The sequence below is a fragment of the Pyxicephalus adspersus genome, chromosome 2, assembly GCF_032062135.1.
Source record: "Pyxicephalus adspersus chromosome 2, UCB_Pads_2.0, whole genome shotgun sequence".
Lineage (NCBI taxonomy): Eukaryota > Metazoa > Chordata > Amphibia > Anura > Pyxicephalidae > Pyxicephalus > Pyxicephalus adspersus.
Genome location: NC_092859.1, coordinates 88,112,834 through 88,119,759, shown reverse-complemented (window position 1 = coordinate 88,119,759; position 6,926 = coordinate 88,112,834). Strand labels below are relative to the sequence as shown.

The following is a 6,926-nucleotide window of genomic DNA, read 5'->3' as shown; positions in this document are numbered from 1 at the left end:
TTAGAGTACACGTTTCTATTGCTTTATTGCATTTCTTGGGATACAAACTGTATTAAGCATAGTGATCCTTTAACTTAACCTCAAAGTGCCTACAAGGTTCTTTGCAGATGGGTTGAGTGCTACGTTTGAATAAAACTTGAGCTGGCATTAGACACAAAAATTTACCTGAACTCTTAATTACTGTAAAATCAAGGGACCAAGCACAAGTTGAAGCTTAACTTTATTGGTACTAGATTATAAGACTTGACTTTGAGCATGCATAAATTAATATTATAAAAACGTTAGAACTAGATGGAGAAGTATATTGTAAAATCATATAGGCTAATGCTGTAAAAGCAATATATCCTATGGTGTCTTGTTGCTATGACTGCTTTTATGTGTTTATAATGAACAATACTAAAAAAGATTAGATAAAAACCAGGGAAAATTGCTGTAATGAAGACTTCAGTATCAATAGCTCAAAGGAAGATAGCAGAGATTATATTCAAGGATGCAGTGGATTTTTGTCAATGCATATATAAATACGTTCTCTATATATAAATAACAAGTTCTGGAAGGAGGCCATCATCTGTTGTCTGCCAGCCAGAAACTGGTGATATGAGAGGGCAGTTTCTTGATCTTTTTAACACAGGGGGAACACCTGAAATACTTTCAGAGAACCCCTACTTCAGGAAAACCCTTGCTTTAATTACTTTATCTATAGCTCACCGTACATTAGCATGGTCGTGTATAGTAAGAATTCCTCCTACAGTGCTGACTATTGGGAAGAATTTCACTTTTACAGATAGCTAAAATGATCATTGATATCAGTTAAAATAATCTGAGATTCACAAACTGCTCATTACTCAAGGAACCCCTGGCAACTTCTGGAGGAACCCGGGCTGAGAAACTCTGTGCTGGGGTATTTGTTATCTATCAATTCATGGCTGTGTTCTAACCATGTTTTGTTGTTATATTAAAGATACTTGATCCATGCTAAAATAATTTGGGCTGATTCACCTCGGCTGATTTCTTCCTTTGTAGGGTCACTATTTATTAGAGTGCATCAGGGACTGTTCTGATTTAGTGCTACCTAAGTATCATCATTTATCACAGTCAATAACAGTATATTTGTTTTTGTCAGTGCTTGCTACTAGCTTGCAGAAGAGTAGGCTTAGAAATAAGTGTAATTTACCTTTAGAAGAAAACAAACCAGTTAGTATATATTACCACTGTGGAATTAAATTATGTATGAAATTAGCTTGCTAAATCATTGGGCCTGATGTATTTAAGTTATCCAAGACTATCATGGGAGAACCTGAGTTATCCAGCAAACCTGGAATGGATTTAGTCTAGAATTGAAAATATGATGAAAACTATTTTATGAATTAGTATGGATCACCCAGGTTCACCCAAGTTAGTCTTCTTCAGTATTGGAGAGCTTTAATAGAAACAAACAATCAGTCACTAGAAAGGGAGTGTCCATACAGGGAGGACTTTGAAGGTGTGGTATACTACGAGAGGAAATTGTACAACCTAAACGCTAAATTTTATTTCAATATGAATACATTTAAAAAAAAAACACTTTATCAAACATCATTAGATAATGAATGACATTGGTAAACATAGTATACAGAGTACCATGTGCTAGACGTGATGTATTATGAACCAAAACGCCTGGGTTCACAGGGAGGGTATGACAACCCACCCCTATATTTCTCAACACGTTTCATAGATTAAACTACTTCTTCAGGAGAAAATGAACAACAGTATGCATAAACATTGTGTATTATAGACAGTCCAAAGAACATGGTTTATCAGCACCCTGGATTGAGGACAGGTATGTCACAGATGGAAGAAGACGCAGATTTCAATACTAGAAAATGTCCCTGGTTGAGATGCAAACTGCATCAACAAGAGAAAAAAAATGCAACACACACAGACCTATTCATGAAACCACTGAGCAGACATCCTCTCCTAACAGTCAGGGACTCATGGGTCTCAATGCAAGCAATAGGCTTCAAATTAGATATTGAAATGTTTTCCAGTCCTTACTTTACAGCATCATTTCTAAATAAGTGCCACATTTGGTATATCCATCAGTTCTGCACAGAACTGCAAATGTACCACTGGACCACCACATTTGAATATATGTATTATATATAAAAATATAAATTTAAAATATTATTTTTGTCTTACTTATCATTATTCCTCCCACTGCGTAAAATATTATGATGATGCTGTACTGTAGTGCTGTAGGATCCTAAAACAAAACGCAAAATAAATACATGAGAATTATTAAGTATTTCTGTTTGACTCAAGATGATTCTGCTGACATGCTGCAGTGTTTTGCTGCAACCCAGAAAATATTTTATACAATTTATAACTATTTTGTGATATTTTCCATCATAGCTGACAGAGATAATGCTATAGTGCTGTTATACTGCAACAACTAGAAAATCACTTTTTTGTCATAACCATTATTGGTTTGCCTTTCCAATTACTTGAATTCAATTATGTTGGTGTGGTGCTACAGCCCCACAAAAATGTGTAAAATATTTTATAATTTTTTGGTATTCATCTTCTTATTAAATATTCCTAACCATCATTTCATCTGCCTATATACACTAATAGTGACATATTGCATCTTTAAAAACAATGATGAAATAATTCGATAACAGTATGTGGTGACCTTCTCCAGCCGTTTAAAAAAAATCATATAAAATTATTTTTTTTATTGTTGTTGGATTTTTGTTACTCATGCTGCTTTTGGCATTACTGTGATGTAACTCTTAGCCAATAACCATTTGCATTAACCTTTTACACAATCCAGGTCCTCACAAGGTGTTATTCCAATCAACCACTATTTCCCATTTATTTTTCATAGCTGGATATATTTATACATTTGCTTAAGTAAAGAATGTTTTGTAATGTTACATTGTGTTACATAAGATCCTTGCTGTTCCTCTGTTTACATAAAAATGTGGAGTTGTATTGAGTGGATTATAAGTAATGTAAATGTTTAAATATTTTCTAGTTTTAAGCTATGTAAAATATTCTTTTCTTACATAGCCTGATTTAAAAAAAAAAACAATCGTACAGTTACCCAGAAGCAATAATATGTCATTTTATAGACAGTTTTTCTCAAGAAATATATTAATAGTAACAAATATACTCTGCATTAAGACCTGTTCCAATAATAGTGGATTCCTAAAAGCTGAATGACAGATCTCTTTAAATATATCCTTTCTTCTTTACCTTAAGCCATTGACATTGTTGCTACACATTGAAAAAAAGCAGCACAATTCATTCATAATTCTTGTAACTCATGATACCTGTGCTCATTGAAGACAAAACTCATGCCAATCAAGTGTTCTGCATTTGGAAATGGGTCACAAAGGTTTTCACATCATTTTCTTTACTTGTCAAAAGCTATTTTGTCCTGTTTTTTTGCACATTGTTTTTTAAGCTGCCCCATCGGCACTTTGCTCAAGTCATGCTAGGTTGCCTGGTGAGAGACGAGGGATTCCATCCTTTCTATTGTGATGGAAGTGCAGAGTTTTCTCCTCGTGATGACATTTTATAGCCTGTACATCCTTTGCTCAAACCCTTGGACTTATTGTGTCACATGGGCACTTTTTGTAGTGTCATCTGTTTAGGATCAAATAGAGAACACCAAACATACAGTTTTCATCACATAAATAACCACAAAAAAAGCACACATGCAGCATCAATAAAAATAGACTACACAAAACATGGATAAAGAATAATGGGTCTACAAGAAACATTATTTTTTTAAAAATAGAGACACCCTGTTTTATGTTATTTATCATAATTACTTGTTTTATATTATATGCTTGTTATATGATAATATTTAGTCAATATGTTTTGCAGAATGAGAGCTAATAAAAGTTAGGTTAAAGAGAATGTGAGGCATTCTCACTGCTCTGTGCACATCAGGTTTACATAAAGAGGTACTTTGACTTTAGAAGTGGGACATGTAAGAAAGATCTCTAATTATGGCTTCTGTTGCACTACAGGAGCTGTGTGCAACAGTAGGTGAGTGCTAATGTGCCACAGACAGTTTTTCAGATGGCTTATAATAAAAACTTTTCATATTTGACACTATCATCTAAAATGTGAACTTTGGTTTCTACAAACAAATACTGAAAAAACTCATATATTAAAACACGATGCCACATTCATGAAGTTCAGACTTCCTACACAAACTTATGGGACCAATTTCAAACATTGGGCCTGATTTATTAAAGCTCTTCAAGGCTGGAGAAGATACATTTTCATCAGTGAAGTTGGGTGATCCAGCAAACCTGGAATGGATTTCTAGCAAATGTTTTGAATCCTGGTCCCATTCCAGGCCTGGTGGATTACCCAGCTTCAATGATGAAAGTGTATCTTCCCCAGCCTTGAAGAGCCTTGAAGCCTCAAAGAGGTTTAGTAAATCAGGCTCATTGTGTTCAAAAAGGGACCAAATCAGCCCTACACCAGACAGATTTATAATTGAAATAGTAAACAAAATTATGTTTTTTTTTGTTAGTATCTATGTAATTATATATGGCTGTTTAATAAATGTGTACTTTTTTAAATATATTTTTATTATGGTTGATATTAAAACATAGCTAATACAATGGTTCATGACAAATACCAACGGAAAAGGAAAACAAAGACAATAAGGTGTAACTCAATGGTAAAAAAGAAAAAACCAATGCACTGAAACATCTAATAAATTAAAAAAAAGTGTCAAGTACATTTCAATAGTAGCCAATATAGTAGCGAAGTAGTGAATAGTAGCAAAGCATTATATTACAAACTGAAAGAAATGCACTTAACCATCAACTACACAGGGATGTCAGGAAAGTTTGTACTTTTAGTGAGTACAATGTTTGAAATTTAGACCTAAATGAAATAGTTACAAATTACTTTTCAGATAGCCAACATATCCATTCTGTTGTTTTGATTAGTAAGCATTTCTTTTTATTTATTTATTTATATCCATGTAAAGTTCAGCATGCATATATCTAAGTGCTGATGGATAAATGTTGATGGTTTTCAGTTCCAGTATATTAATTGCATTTGTGGGATATATTGGACTGGTAATGATATGTTACTTTAAACTCATTCTTTCCCCTCCAGACTTGCAAACATAATTCATTCCATCAAGGAGTAAGTGTCTGGATAATTGTCTGGTCTGTAAGACTTACACACAGTTACAGTAAATAATTCATGTAGGAAGCTGGTTTAAGATCACATGATTTACTATGATCAATTATACACCAGACTCATACACTGGACAACCAACTTTTTGTAACAAATAAATATATCTCATGAGAGGTGCTGGAATGTTTCTTGTGCTAAATATAGTTAAAGTTACAGTAAATATTCACAAATAAATAGATATTCATTAACCCACAGACATTAGGAGCACAGTAATGGGGAGAAAAATATGTCTGTAGTGGTTTTCTCTTTACTTTACATTAATATTATATTATTATTTATACAGCATTTATAACATATTATTAGTTGTTATTAGAAACATTTATATATTATTAAGATCATGGCAATCTCTATAGAACTGATATATTTTTTCAATGGTTGGTAAAAGCGAGAAAGAGAAATTTGCGAGACAGAGAGTAATTGACATGAAACATCCTGGGGGTTAAAGCAGGCTTTACACCTACAAATTAAAATCCCTTACCTTCTGCTTTCCCCCTTGCAAGTTTTTTTTAACACTTACCTTTCTTCAGCAGTGGCCCCTCATTACTCACCTAGGAAGATAATGTAGCCCTGGTTGGCCTCTGGTAATATCTGTGAATCCTCCTGAGATGAGTGATTTAATATTCCAGGACATATCAGACTAGTCAGATGATCTTGCCCATGTGGGTTGTGCATCAGGAAGGGACAATGACTCCTAAAAGATAGTGGCTTGGGACTGAATGGTTATTAAGACAAGATTGGATTTGATGAACTTATATGTATTTGCCGAATAATTATCCAAAAGAGATATAGAACACGTATTACCCTATTTTAATGGCTTTAGGGGTAAAAGTCTGCTTTAAAGTTCTCAATGACCTATACATACCAAAATGTTGCGGTGATAGTCTGAGAACTTAAAAGGTTTTTTAACTTTTCTTCAGAGCTAGAAGCATGATTGTTAATTATCCCTGTTTACTAGGACTTTTTTTTTGCCATACATGCAATTGAGTCTGGATGTGTAAGTATGGTTGTTTTTATGGCAAGGCTTGGAATAATTGGGTAGGACTTTGTACTGTATGTTCTGAATGAGATACAATTTTTTGCTATACTATTAAACTAGTAATAGTAAAAAGGAAAAAAGGATTTCTTAGTTTTATTTGTGTTTGAATAAAGTTTGGGCTGCTTCTAAAAGATACAGTATTTTAAAAAGATGCACTCTGCTGCTTTAGGAGTTAATTAAGGCTATGTACACAAGTTAGATTTTTGTCATTGGAAACTAAAAAAGACTGAAAGATGAATGAACGAGCGCTTTACATACAGCGCCATTCTGTTCTATGGAGAGGGGAGGGAGAAGAATGAGCGAGAGGCACCCCACTGCACTCTCCTCCCATCACTTACATTGCAGTCGTTCATCTTCCGTCATTCGTGGATCCACCAGGACGAATCTATGAATGATATCGGATGACTGCTGTACACATTTCAGATTCTCGTCCGAGATGAGCCCTGAGGAAGAGGATCATCTGATGTGTACACTTTTGCTGTGCTTTTCATTCCTATTTTAAAAATACCAGTTTAATCACACTCTATATACATTTTCTGGAATAAAATGTTGTACCTGGATTTTGTGCGCATATGCCAGTACTTAAAATTTAATATAAATAGTTAAATATGACTCTGTATAATTTATAATTATATACATCAGTCAACATAATTTAGTTTATTTACACTATATATTA

General features: G+C 33.7%; 1 protein-coding gene across 7 annotated transcripts in view; it reads left to right on the top strand.

The window, feature by feature from the left end:
* The window catches only part of KCNC2 (potassium voltage-gated channel subfamily C member 2), a 140,606-nt gene that overhangs the window by 105,094 nt on the left and 28,586 nt on the right, over positions 1 to 6,926 (top strand). The window lies entirely within an intron of this gene.